The sequence below is a fragment of the Sus scrofa genome, chromosome 13 (assembly GCF_054392235.1).
Source record: "Sus scrofa isolate SSC_HxYL_T2T_F1_AM1 chromosome 13, Sscrofa_HxYL_maternal_Yorkshire_Landrace_v2.0, whole genome shotgun sequence".
NCBI lineage: Eukaryota > Metazoa > Chordata > Mammalia > Artiodactyla > Suidae > Sus > Sus scrofa.
Window position 1 is genome coordinate 223,417,993 of NC_139395.1, and position 14,192 is coordinate 223,432,184.

At 50.5% G+C, this 14,192-nt stretch overlaps 1 protein-coding gene across 16 annotated transcripts in view; it reads left to right on the forward strand.

Moving 5' to 3' along the window:
- The first annotated feature begins 4,137 nt into the window (after window positions 1–4,137).
- Window positions 4,138–14,192, forward strand: part of PCBP3 (poly(rC) binding protein 3) — a 199,706-nt gene continuing 189,651 nt past the window's right edge. For 14 of the 16 annotated variants that reach the window (XR_014825283.1, XM_084992339.1, XM_084992349.1 and 11 more), the window contains exon 1: window positions 4,138–4,336. The gene's annotated coding sequence lies outside the window, so the exon portion shown is untranslated. Of the gene's footprint in view, window positions 4,337–4,826; window positions 5,257–14,192 lie in introns of those variants that run through there. The other 2 variants (XM_084992350.1, XM_084992340.1) reach the window with 2 other exon arrangements.

The window sequence follows — 14,192 nt, forward strand, 5'->3', positions numbered from 1 at the left end:
TCTCTTTCTGTCTCCGTCTCTCTCCATTTCTGTCTCTGTTTCCATCTGTCTCTGCCTGTTTCTGTCTCTGTATTTCTGCCTGAGTCTGTGTCTCTGCCTGTCTCTCTGTCTCTGTCTCTCTCTGTCTCCCTCTGTTTCCCTGTCTCTGCCTCTCTGTCCTGGAAGTGGCTTGTTGGCCGCAGAGCCCAGGCTGTCGGCCCTGGGAGGTGCAGTCAAGGTTGGGCATGACTCACCGGCGGGCCCTCCTCGGTCCAGACAAGCCAGAACCGCTCAGGTGCCCACGATAAGGATGGTGAGGCTGCCTGTCCTTTGCAGGGCGGGCCACTGGTGTTGTAAGGATGTGAGGTGCCCTGGTCTCACGGTCACCCAGAATCGAGGCGCCTGTGGCTCTGTGAGAAAGATGCTCAGGAGGTGGGGCCGCTGTGGGTCAGCTGGTGGGCCCAAGGGGGGAGCGTCAGAGATTTGGCCGGCTGCAGCCCCCTCCCTATCCACGCTCCCCTCTCCTTCCTTCTGGACCACAGGACCAGCCGTCACATCGTCCAGGCTGGGGCACCTCAGACCAGCTGGACCAGCTCTACCTCTGGTGCAGCATCCTCTCCGCTTGGCCAGGGATGCAGCTGATGACTGGTCAGGAGCTGCTCCTTCGGCAAGAGAGGGGGACGGGGCTCAGGGCCCCTTGAGTGCCCCACCTCATAAAATCACAGTCAGGTGCCACAGCGGGGATGTGAGACTGAGCAGGTGCATTGGTTCTGGGGGCACAAGGGTAGCGCCTGAGTCTGGGCCTGGGCGTTCTCTGCGGCCAGGGCAGGGCAGGTGGTGTGGGGCTGCTTTAGCTGCTCCCTCTGCTCACGCCGTGGCCGGGCCACCGTGAGCTCACCCCAGCCCCCAAGGCAGCTTTCTGTGATGGGATGGGCAGCCAGCAGGCAAGGCAGTGGCTGGCATGTGGTCCCTCTGCCTCGGTGTTCAGGGAGGGAGGGGATTTTAGCAGCCACGCTTCGGTCCCCACCAGGTAAACCGTGTCCTTGTGGTTCAGGCTGAGTACAAGGGGTGGCTGTGATGACAACGTGCCTTCTCTGCCGAAGGCCAGCAGACTCCACAGCAAATGCGGGTCGAAGGCTCCAGAGCTGTCCTGGGAGTGAGGGGAGCCTGCAGCTGGGGTGCTGGGCACTGCGGGTGAGGGACCTGGGCCTGCACATCTGGGGGGACGCTGGCACAAATTACCCTGTGACTGCGTTCTGCGCTTGGCTCTTTTCTGCCCTTTTAGCCGTCTGATCTGGAGACCCCCCTCCCTCCGCCCCAAGGCTCCAGCCAGGATAACGTGCCCCCCCACCCCAACTCCCTGTGGCAGGGATGTATGTGGCAAATCAGGAAGGCCAAGTGCGCTGAGACTTCCCGGGGCTTGATCTGACATCATCCCAAGCAGATGATAATTAAGCGGCCCCTTCGCTTCCCGCCCCTGCGCCCCCAACAAGACACCAGGAGTTATTTATAAACACGGGCCCCTGCATGTGCTCCCAGGCGGCGGTGACAGCGATCTAGAGGTGCCAGTGGAGGGAAGCGCCGGGACGCAGTGCATGCAGAAGCCCAGGCCGGTGGTCCTCGGGGAGGACGGGAGCCCAGGCCCAGCGGCGCGGGGCTGCAGGCTGCTCCCCTCAGCAATCTGGCTTCAGAGATCTGCTCATTGCTGATAACACGCCAGCGACACAGACTGTCTTGCGTGTCAAAGGCAGAGGCATGAGATGAGCGGCTTCCTCCTCCGGGGCGAGCGGGAGCTGGAAGGCATGGGGAGTGGTTAGGGTCCAACACGCTGTCCCCAACACTATCATTACTTCGCTAATGACTAACTGTGTCTCAGGAGGCGGCGAAGGCAGCCGAGAGGCCGAGGGCTCCTGGAGAAGATGGGGAAGTGGGCGGCTGGCAGCCTGCAATCTGGGGACAGAGGGTGCTCTGCCTGCCCCTCCCCCGCCCCAGCTCTGGCCTCCGAAGCGAGGTCCCAGGTCTCTCTGCCTGCAAAGTCCAGGCGAGGCGGACAGCCAGGCCACCCCTCAGGACAGGGAACATACTCAGCCCTGCTGTCTAGGGCTCCCTCCTTTGGGCCTGAGGCCTGCTGCGGTCCCTTTTGTTCACTTCCCAGCACTGTGTCCCCATGTCCTGACCACGGGGCAACCTGACCAGGGCCTCCACCTTCTGCCCCTGCCCCATCCTCCTCCCTACCCCAGAGCGGGCCTTCCCGAGCACACGGTTAACCAGGTCTTCCTGCTCAGACACAAGTGACCCGTCCTCAGGAAGCACTCATGCCCCAGATGCTGCTGGCACTCCCGCTTCTTCCAGGGCCACTGTTCTTCCCTGGGCCCCACCCCCAGCCTCCCCCCACCCCCACCCCCCAGCCTGGGCCCTTTCTTTCTGAAGGCTTGTCTTTGAATCACACAAATGACACATGAAGACAAAGGAACACGCAGCGCTTCCTGACCCGGCCCCGCGCTCTCTGCACACCCTGCATCTGGTGTGAACCGTGAGAACTCTGACTGCTGCCCAGCTCTGCCTGCTTCTGGGTGCCAGAGTCCCTTGGGTACTGTGGTGAGGCTCTGGGGTCGGGGGCGGGGTTTGGTCATTTCCAAGGCTTTCACAAAAAGCAGAGGTCACGATGATGATTTTTGAGTGGGTGGGCTTCCAGCAGCCCTCCTACCACAAGGTCACCAGCCCATAAAGGAGCAGGCAGAGGAGAGGCTGGGGAAATGCCTCCTGTCTCAGGCCAGGGGCAGCTGCCAACGAGGCCATGAGCAAAGCTGCTGGCAGAGGACAAAGCTGGGTTCCTAGGCCAGCCCCAAAGCCCTGCCCTGGTGGCCTAAGATGCTGGGGGCCCGGTCGGAAGTCCCTCGGTCCTGGAGGGGTCAGATCCTCAGCTTGGCCCCTCCTCTTGCTCCGAGGCCTAAGGAGCCTGAACAAGGCTTAAGAGCTGTCCCTTCCGCGCATCCGGAGGGGACTTCCGGGGGAGGGCAACACCCCAGAAGCCTCTCTGGACTCTGCTCCCCCCCCCAGCTCCCGCGGTGCCTGTGACCTGACTCTAGCCTTTAGAAGCAGAGCTGCAAGAAAGAATCCACTGCTAAGAATAACCACAACGCAGGGACGGGACACTGGGGTTCAGTGCCTCGAAAATGACCGTAATAGAAACAAAACAAAGCAGAACGCTGTCCAGAAGGTATAGAGGACCGGTAACGGTGCAAAACCACCGGAGACATTCTCTGTCGCCTCCGGTCACCTGCGGACAGGTGTGCTGACCGGGCACCTCTGCGAACGTCTATGCGCAAGCCCACCGCATTCTGGGTCTATCGGGCGGGCAAGCGGCCGCGGGCGGCCGGACTCGCAGAGTCTTCCGCGCGAGAGGGAGAAGGGGCCCCTGTCGAGGGACCAGGACGGTTGCGGTGTCCGGCTCGCGGACGGCGGGGCGACAGCGGGGTGCAATTCCATGCCAGGAGCACTGCCGGCTCCACCACTGCCAGCCCCGGCCCTCTGGGAGAGGCCGGGCTGGGGCCGCGGTGGGGGCGTGCACGCACCCCGGGCGGGTGCGGGGCAGCTATAGCCTCTGACCCGTTCAGGGCACGCCCCCGCCCCTGCAGGGACCCGCCCTTGCCCACCTCTCCGCCCTCCTCCTCCCGCCCCTACCTCCTGAGAATGGGGACTCGCCCCAGGCCACGTCCCCTGCTAGTGGCGCGCCTACTGCCCTACCGCCTCGTGGCCTCACTCTGCCTCGTCTCGCCCCCCTGTCCTGTTCTGGACCCACCCCACCCCACCCCACCCCACCCCACCCCACCTGTGGACCCGCCCTAGTCCCCGCCCCAGTCCCCGCCCCGGCTGGAGACGAGCCCGCCCCAGGCTACGCCCCTTTCTATTGACGTCCCCGCCTCGCATTGGGCTCCACCCGGGACTGGCCCCGCCCCACAATGACCCGCCCATGGCCCCGCCCCGCCCCCGCCACGATAATTGGTTTCTTTCCGCAGAGCTTCCCGAGTTCCGATTGGCCGTGCCCGTCGCCGTTCGGCTGTTCGATTGGCCCGCGGCGCCCGCTTTCGCGAGGAGCTGCTCCTGGGAGGGGGCGGGGCCATCAGCGGCGCGCGGCTCGGGGTTGGTCAGAAGCGCAGAGGGGGCGGGCCCGCGCCGCGCGCAGTGCCTCGCCTGGAGCGCGAGGAGCAGCTATCGCCGCCTCAGTCGCCTCAGTCGCCTCAGGCTCGGTCGCCTCAGGCTCCGTCGCCGCCGGATCGCCCGTCACCACCCCCCAGCCCCGCCCCGGCCGCCCGCCCGCCGGCCGCCTGCGGGCACGCCCTCTGCCGCGGGACCGGTGAGTGAGCGGTCGCGGGCAGGGCCGGGGGGGTCCGCGGCGTGGAATCGGAGTCCCGGTCGGGGCCGGGGTCGGGGGTCGGGGGTCGGGGTCCGAGCGGGGAATCGAGCCGGGGTCGAGCCGGAGTCGGGGCCAGGCATCCGGGCCGAGACTCGGAGGTCGGGGGTCGGGGTCCGGGCCGCGATCGGGCCGGGGGATCGCGGGTCAAGCCGGGGTCCGCGCCGGGGCCGCGTCGAGGTCGAGCGGGGGTTCGTCCGGGTCGGGGCCGGGAGGGGGGCGCAGGGGGCGGCCCGGCCGAGCCCCGCCGAGCGCCCGGGAGACCCCGGCCCGGCGGGACCAACTCGGCGGCCGCCGGTGGCCGGCGGGCCGGGCGGGGCGGGAGGCGGGGTCCGGGCGGTCCCCGCGGGACCCTGGAGCGCCCCCGCCCCGAGTCGGCTCCGGGCGGCGGCTGCGAGCTCGCCGGGCGGCGGGCGGCGGGCGGAGCCTGGACGGAGGGTTCGGGGCGAGGTGAGGAAGTGGCCTCGGGCGCAGCGCGGACCCCCGCCCCTCCCGGAGCCAGAAGTTGTAAACAAGGGCTGGCTCGGGAGCCGGGGGCGCGCGGCTCGCCTGTTAGCGCCCTTCCGCCGCGGCTGTGCCCGGACTCGGTGAAGCTTCAGTTTCCAAACCCTTTAAGTTTGATCGCGTTTGGCCGCGGAGCCGTGCAGGGGAAGCAGGGCGTCCGCGCCGCCCGCGACCTCCGCGCCCCGCGCCGGGAGAAAGGGGGCCGGTGCGCACGCCCTTTGTGTGCCCTTCCCTCGGCCCCCCGCGTCGGCCTCGTGGGCTCGCGTCCGCCCCGCTCGAGGACCCGGGGTCACAGGCGGCGCCGCTTAGACGGGGCGGGGGCGGCTTCCTCCCTCCGGGCCACGGTGTTTTATTTGGAGGTGGGTCGAAAGCGTTTTTATTGTTCCGCGGGTGTTCTTCCCTGGAAGTACTGCTTTTTTATGCTTGCCCTGTGGCGGTCCTGCGTCGGCCCGTGCTCCTCTGGAGGCGATTCCTCGCGCAGCGCATTTGAAAGTTACCGAGAAGTCGGGTCGTAAACCGGCCGCCTCGGTGGGTTGCCTTCCCTCCACCTCCCTGGAGCGGCGCGGACTTCCGGGTGCCCGGCTCTGCGCGCGGGCCGACCGCGCGGGCCGAGGGCGTCGGGCGTCGGGCGTGTGAGTCACCGAAAGAAACACCGGGTGGCAGGCCCTTGAGGAGCCCTTTGCAGACCAGACTGGGTGGTGAGCGACCCTCGGATTCGCCCTCGTCCTCTGGCACAGGCCCTCCCGCGCCCTTTCGAAATTTAGCTTGCTTCCAGTGGGTGAGCCGTTGCCCGCTTTTGGTTCTTTGAACTTGGCTTTAGACCTGGGAACCAAAGGAGGGTTGCAGGGTGCTTTCCTGCTGAAGAAAACCGATTTCCAGTCTCCTCACCGTCTTGGAATGTCTCAGAGTGTGCAGTTTGGCCTGAAGGGACCATTTGCAGAACGGGGACCCTCTGGAGGGCTTGTTGATAAGATCCCAGATAATCTCGTTGACGCTGACCTCCGAGGGGCCGGAGTAGTTGAGGGCGGTGTGTTCAGACTTGGAGATCCACCCAAACTGAGGCGTCTTCAAGTCCAGGGACTGTCACTGGTCCCTTTTTTCTTGCATGTGGATGCTGTTATTGACATGGCGCAAGTTCATTATGGATGTGTTAGAATTTATATAACTTCATACACTTTTCTTATTAATATAAGATTTTGAAAACAGGTGATGGTAAAAGGAGTTTTTTGCTTGCTTGTTTGTTTGTTTTAACCAAAAAAGATTGGCTACCGTATGTAGAATTCAGGGCTTTGTGGCTGGCATTGCCGCAGGTGATGTGGCTTTGTGGTGCTATTGGAGTCGAGAACATCACTTTTCCAGATTAGCTGTATTAATACTTGGGGTTGGAGAAAATACACAGCTTTATGATGACATTGTAAAGGTGTTTATGAAAAAATTTTAGCACATGGGTTCATTTTGTAAAATGTTTAAAAAGAAACTCTCTTTCCCCCTCGCGTTTGTGAGAGGCTAAGAGCATGCTGCATTTGTATATGGAAACGTTCCATGAGGTCCTTGAAATGATCTAACCATTCAAGGCTGGACGCTGTGCTTCTGTTTCAACAATTTCAGTTCCTGGTCCTGTAGCCATGTGTCAATGGCAGTTATTCCTCTTTCCACAGAAATCTCAGGGCTTTACTGTAAAAGTGCTCACTGAAGCAGATCTTGGTAGATGAACGTTGTACGTCCCTTTGGGCTGAAACAAGGAAGAAAGCTTTCCTGTGGGCTATAACAAGGAAAAATACCTGCTCATGTATTGGAATCACCCCCAAATTAAACATTAGAATGAATACTACAGATTTTTGGGAGGCTCTGATGTGTCTCAGCTCTCAGCCCTGGTGGCACGGATTCTCAAAAGCAAGTTCTGGGGCTACTGTCCATGGTGCTGAATGTGTCACTGTTTCTCGGTCTCAATTTGCTTTCTAGTGTGAGAGTGGTTTTGGAGTTTTAAAATGAATTTCAGAATGGACACTATTAAAGAAGAGCTGAACGGGAGAGTTCTATTGAACCTGAATGGAAACCTGCCTTTTAAAACCTCAAGCCACGTTAATGTCTCTCTCTCTCGTTTTTTAAGTGGATAATTGTGCTGAGTTAACATTTCCTTTGCTTAGTGTGCTTTGCTCCAGGTGAGAATTTTCTTGCTAGATTATGGGCCTCAAGAACAAACCATTGAAATTAAAGGACATCCTGTTTGCTTAACAAACACCCCCTAAAAAATGTACCCTTTATTATAATATGTACATATATATGTATGTACACAGAGACCATTTGTTTTTCCCTGAGCACAGTTGATTGTAACATTCCTCACCTCCACCTGCATGGTGCTTCCCAGCCTTCCTGGAGAAGCACTGGAGCCCTCTGAGAATGTGGTGGGGCTCTTGGGCAGTTGCCAGGCATTCTTGCTATGTTGGAGCAACATCTACTTTCTCATCTATAATTTTGAGGACATCTTTGTAAATCATTTTAGAGAAATCCTTTATTTCTCTTGAGGTTAACTTTGTCTGTTACTTTAGAATTGCCCAAATGGTTAGCTATAAAAAGTAATCACTTGGGGCACAGAGATTCCACATTATAGAAAACTGTGCATCAAACAGAGCAATGGGTTGTTGAGGTGGTTTTGTTAGGAACATCTCAACTAGTTCTCTGACCCCATCCGCTGTACAGTTAACTCATGTTACTCTCTGACATCTATTTTCTTGAGGGAAACCCAAGGCAGCTTCCTTCTGCCTCCTCTAAGCTTTAGAAATACTCTCGGAGTGCCTGTTCTTAGCCAGGCCCTGGCTGGGATCTGGGAACCCATAGGGGAATGAGGCAGTGTTCTGACCACTGAAGGACTCACCACTTTGGGCTGAGGAAAGGACATGAAAACAGATGATTATCAGGGCCACACTCAGTGCTGCAATTTGGATACACAGAAAACTGGGTTGGTGTGTTGAGGAGAAGTGATTCGTTTTGGCTGACAATCGAAGGCTTCAGAGAGGAGCTGGCTTTTGGGCTGAGCCTTGGAATTTGAGTTCTAATTGTTTGGGCATGAGATAGGTATACACTGATTAGAAAAACACCAGGATCTTGGTGGCATTGGAGGACAGGGTATATGCTGGGGCTAAGGCTGGGAGCGTGGGGGACATTGTGAAAGGGTTGGGACTCCACTAAAGACGTGGACGGGAGAGTCGAGGAGAGGTTGCGTGGTAGGCAAAATAATGGCCTCCCAAAGCTGTCTACATCCCAGTCTCCAGAACCTGTGGATATGCCATGCATCAAAGAATATTTAAGGTGGCAGATGGAATGAACATTGCTAATCAGTTGATTTTAAAATATAGAGATTATCTTGGATTACCCAGGTCCTTCCAAAGTTATCACAAGGGTCATTAAATATGGACGAAGGATGCAGAAGAGTCAGCTTCAGAGTGATGTGAAATTAGGAAGACTGTACCCCTTATTGCTGGCTTTGAAGATGCTAGGGGGTCATGAGCCAAGGAATAGAGGCAGTTTCCAGAAGCTGGAAAGGGCGGGAAAATCGATTCTCTAGCTAAGCTTCAGAAAGAAACAGCCCTGCTAACACCTTGATTCTAGCCCAGGGAGACCTGCCTCTGACTTCTGACTTTGAGAACTCTAAGATAATTCTTTTTTTTTTTTTTTTTCCTTTCTTTAAATGGCCTCACCCACTGCATATGGAAGTTCAAGGCAGGGATTGAATCTGAGCTGCAGCTGTGGCAATGCCAGATCCTTTAACCCACTGTGCCAGGCTAGGGATTGAACCCATGTCTCTGCAGCCACCTGAGCCACTGCAGCTGGATTCTTAACCCACTGCACCACAGTAGGAACTTCAAGATAATTAACTCGTGTTTTATTAAACTATTACATTTTTAAAAATAATTTTAAAAATGAAAGTGTAGTTGATTTACAATATTGTGCCAATTTTTGCTGTACCACAAAGTGACCTAGTCATATGTATATATATTCTTTTTTCTCTTATCATTCCCATCATGTTCTATCCCAAGAGATTGAGTGAGATTGGACACAGTTCCTGGTGCTATGCAGTAGGACTTCATTGCCCATCCATTCTAAATATAACAGGTGCATCTACTAACCTCAAACTCCCAGTCCATCCCACACCTACCCCTTTCCCCACTGGCAACCACAAGTCTGTTCTCCATGTCTGTGAGTCTGTAAACCATTAAATTTATGGAAATATTTTTAGAGCAGCTGCAGAAAACTGATGTAAGTTGGGATTCTGCTATAGAAAGGTTTAGCTGGCAAAATTTAAAGAGGAAATAACATGGTCAGACTGGCTGTAGAAGATAAGCCGATCCAACTGCTGTTTCGGAGGCGGTTGCTTTATGTAAGCCCCGTTTTGATCCCCAGTTTCACTTCCTGGCAAGACTGGAAATCTGACATTACCTTACCTGGCTTGAGTTCCACTTGAAGTCTTCCTTGCAGTAGCCTGCTCAGCCTCCACCCCTGCTAATTGCCATGTCCTACCTGTCTACCTTTGCTCTGTGCTGGGTGCTCAGGAGAGAGTGGGCCAGGTTTATGTCTACACATGGGATTTGGGGTTCATAGGATAGGCCCAGTACCAACCTCAGAGCTATTGTTCACATTGTTTCCTAAGGTTTGTTTCTTCACATCTTTGCTAATCTTTTATATGTGCAGATGTTTTAATTGTTGTCATTTGAGTAGAGATGAAATATCTCATTGTTTAAATCTCCATTTCCTTGATTATTAGTGACTTTTGAAGATTTTTTTAACCCATTTATTGGCCACTTGGGTTTCTTCTCCTCTAAACTGTATTCTTATATTGTTTGTCTGTTTGTTGCCTGGGTTGTCCTTTTTATAGTGTTTTAGAAGTTCTTTATATATTCTGCATTCTATTTGTGTCCTATTTTTTATCCTTTTAAAAATGCTTATTTTGATGAACAGATGTTTAATTTTAATGCAGTCGAATTTATCAGTCTTTTGGTTTGTGGTTATTAAGTCTTATTTAAGAAATCCTTTGTTATCCCAGGGCCTTAAGATATTCTCTTAAAGCTTTTTGACTATTTCCTCTTTATATTCTACTTTGAACTTATTTTTTGGATGAGGTGTGAGGTAGAGATGATTTTAGAATTTTTCCAAACATATAACCAATTCTACCAGTACCGTTTTTTACTGAGTACCGTCTTTTCCCCAGTGATCTGCTGTGCTACCTTTGAAACTTACCAGACCTCACAAATACGATCTGTTTCTAATTTCTCCATGTAAATAGTGATAATCTCATTTCTTCCTTCCTAGTCCTTAAAACCTTTTTTTTTTTTCTTATTCACTTTGTTTGGACCACTGGACAGAATTGCATATAAATTGTGATGAGACTATCCTAATACTGTTTTTCACTTTAAAGGCAATGTTTTCAAAGCCTTACATATGAAGTTTGCTACATGTACTGGCAGATTCCTTTTATTAGGTTAAGGATGGTCTTATCTACTAATTGTTTGATAGAAGATTTTTTAAAACTATTAATAGATTGTTAATTTTATCGAATAGTTTCTTTACCTATTTAGATAATTTTATGTCCTTTCTTCTTTGAACTTTGAGTTGAAGTATTTTAATCTTTTTATTTTAAACTATCATTGATTTCTTGGGATAAACTTAACTTTGTCACAATATACCACATTTAAAAATTATTATTGAATTCAATGTTGGTAATATTTCACTTATGATTTTGGCATTTATTTCCATAAGAAGTATTGACCAGTAATAATCTCCTCTTGTGTTGCTCTTAATCAGATTTGGCATCAACATGATGCTTCTTTGTAATAGTTTCTGAAAGGGAGAGATATTTGTTCCTTGGAAGTTTGGCAGAATTGCTTCTTCTTCTTCTTTTTTTTTTTTTTAAACTTTTTAGGGGTGCACCCGTGGCATATGGAAGTTCCCAGGCTAGCGGTTGAATTGGAGCTGTAGCTGCTGGCCTACACTACAGCCACAGCAATGCTGGATTCTTAACCAGGGCAGGAACTCTCGCTGCTTAAATTTTCTAGGTCTGGACACTTTTAGAATATGGAGGCTTTTGCAATTAGTCACTTTAGGAGGGACACTGTCCAATCTGCTCACATTTCATTGGCTGGAGTGAGTTATTCTGGACACGCCTAGTTTCAAATGGGGCAGAAAGGTGGAGTTTTAAATGTTCTGGAAGTTTAGGACAACAGGATACTGGTAAATGTTACTAATATTTGCCACACTGTGGAGGTTAATTGGTGTTAGTGTTGCCGAATTAGCCAAAATAAAACTGTTCTTCTCTCTAGGTCTTGTTTGTAGCTTTTGCAAGTATGTTGTCCATCAAGGGACCCATTAGAATATGAAGCTAGGCATCGTATTGGTTTGTTTCTTGTGAGCAAACCATCGTGCTTACTTTCTCCAGAGCCCACCTTGGGAATTCCTGCCTCTCTACTTTTCTTTGCAGAGGAAAAGTCTCCCTTTTATATTCCTTCCACCGCTCTAAATCTTAACCATCCTTCAAGGCTGGCACAAGACTTGCTGAAGTTCTCTGCCTGAATGCCTACTCATGGTGAAGGCTCCTTTCACTTTTTACTTTATTGTCTTGCCTCAGAGGTGCAGAGGGAAGGTTCAGTAATGTTTGCGAGTGGTCGATTGATCAGAAGAGTCTGCACATGCATATGCAAATTTCCCTGCTTTGTCTGAACTCTGCCCTGGGAAGCTAGATAGGGTGGACAGACTGTATGAAGTTGACCCCACCATGATCCCCACCTCCCGGTGTTCATGCCCGTGTATAATTCCCCAGCCCTATTTGAAGTGGGACCTGTGACCTGTTTCTAATTAATAGAAGAAGGCAAAAGTCATGGGATATCACTTCCATGATTATGTTGCATTATCTACAATTCCATAGTGGCTAGAAACTTATTTAGAGACTCTCCTTGCTGGCTTGAGTAAGTGCTTATGCTGGAGAAGCCCACATGGCAAGACCTGCAGATAGCTTGTAGGAGCCGAGGGTGACCTCCAGAAACAGCCATTAGGAAGCAGGGAAATAACGTTTGCCAATACCTTGAGTGAGCCTGGATGCAGATTCTTCCCCAATTGAGCCTGCAGATGACAACACAACCTGGCCAACATCATTGTTGCAGCCGTATGAGACCCTGAGCAGAGGACCCACGTATGGCTGTTCAGACTCCCAACCCACAGAAACTGAGATAATAAATGTGTATGTTAAGTTGCTGAGTTTGTGATAGTTTTTTTTTTATGCAGCTATAGAAGACTAACATAGCAAATCTATACTGACCTCTCAGTTACCCTCACTAGAAGTGGGTTTAGGCTGATGAATCTAATTGAGGTAATCAGTTTTTTATTATTAAAACTTTTTTCTACTTATAAAAGTAATACAGATATTTTGCGTAGAAAAGTTAGAGCAGGCAGAAAATATAAAGCACAAAATCAACAATATCTTAGCATTCAAGGATAGCCAATTTTTCTACTTTTGTATATGTATGATACACATTTCCTAAAATTGGGGTTCATTCCAAAATAGGTTTTATGAACAACTTTTCTTCCTTGTAGAAAGTGAGCATTTTTTTGGTCATATAATATTCTTCTAAAACATTTTGAATGGCTGCGTACTATTCCAGCGGGTGTCCCAGTTTATTGAACCACTTTCCTATAGCAGAACAATTCAATATTTACCATCATAAATAATGCTTGATAAATATCCTATACAAAAATCATTGTGTGTGTCACCAGTTATTTCTGAAAGGTACATTTCTAAAGGCAGAATTATGTCAAAACTTGTAGATGTTTTTAAGCTTTTTGAAATTTAACCATCTAGCTTCCAATGTTTTTTTAAAAGGTATACAACTCAAGCATCTGTATCAGTAACTCACAGGGATGTGATAGGACAGAACTATTGATTTTTCAGCATTTGGGTTCCTGTTTTCTTAACCCTGTTTGCAAAGTGCTTTTAAATTATTCATTAAAGTGCAGTGTGGATTCTATTTATAGATACATTTGTGTATGAGATCGCTCCTTAATGTCTGGGCAAAAAGCCTACAAATTGCTATTATCATAGCCCTATCTTTGTAAATCCTTTTCTACTCCTATCCACCGTTTCTTTGTTTTCAACCAAATAGAGACACTGACACACATAAGGTCTTGCAGCTCAGATGGTTACTCAGATGAAAGGGCTGTTCCGAAGGAGCCTTGTGCTTCTCTTCTCACCTCCCATTAACTAGTTGACTTCAAAAAGATGAGAGATCAGAAGGATATTAATTATGAATTGATAAATATTTTCCTGATTCATAAAATAATGAGTACCTGTTTAGAAATTTTATAAAGATCAGCATCAAAAGCGGAAGAAAAATATTTAATTCTACCACCCACGGATGATCACTGTGTAAACACACCTTGTTTGTACTAGTTTATTCTTAAAATATATTGATTAGATTCTTATGAGTAATATTTTTTTTAATGTTCTGTGGGGAATTTTTGCATCCATGTCAATGAGTGGAATTGGCCCATAATTTTCTTTTCCTATAGCTGCTCACTCTAATTTGAGATGAATGCTTAGTTTATTAATTTGCAAATTTTCTCTTTCCCCAATATGTGTGTTTATAAATAATGCTTCAACTACATATACAGAATTTGATTTGAGATTTTTTATTATTTTTAATGTAGGCTATGCACTAAACTGTTCCTCCCTCAAATTGCTTTGCTGAAGTCCTAACCCCAATGTCATGGAACTTGGAGATGGGACCTTTGGGAGATGATTAGGTTTAGATGAGGTCATGGGTGTGAGGTCCTTATGACAGCATTAGTGCCTTAAATGAAGAGTCCAGAGAGCTTGCTCTCCTTCTCGCTCTCCTTGCCATGTGAGGACACAGCAAGAAGGCAGCCATCTACAAGCCAGAAAGAGGGCCCTCCCCAGAACCTGGCCATCAGCACCTTGATCTCAGGCTTCCCAGCCTCCAGAGCTGTGAGAAATAAATGTCTGTTGCTTAAGCCAATCTGTGGGATTTTGTTATAGTACCTTGAGCTAACTTAGACAATATAACTTCCATTTAATGGACATATTTTATGGAATGATGGATATATTCCATAACAATAGTATTTATGGTATTTTTCTTTGATTTATAGGTCATTTAGAAGAATATTTTAACATTTCCAGCCATATGCATATTTTCTTATTTTCTTCTCTTCCATCACAATTGCATTGCCCAAAGACCTTGCTCTTTACTTTAATCCTTTGAAATTTGAAAATGTTTCTTATGGCTCAGAATGT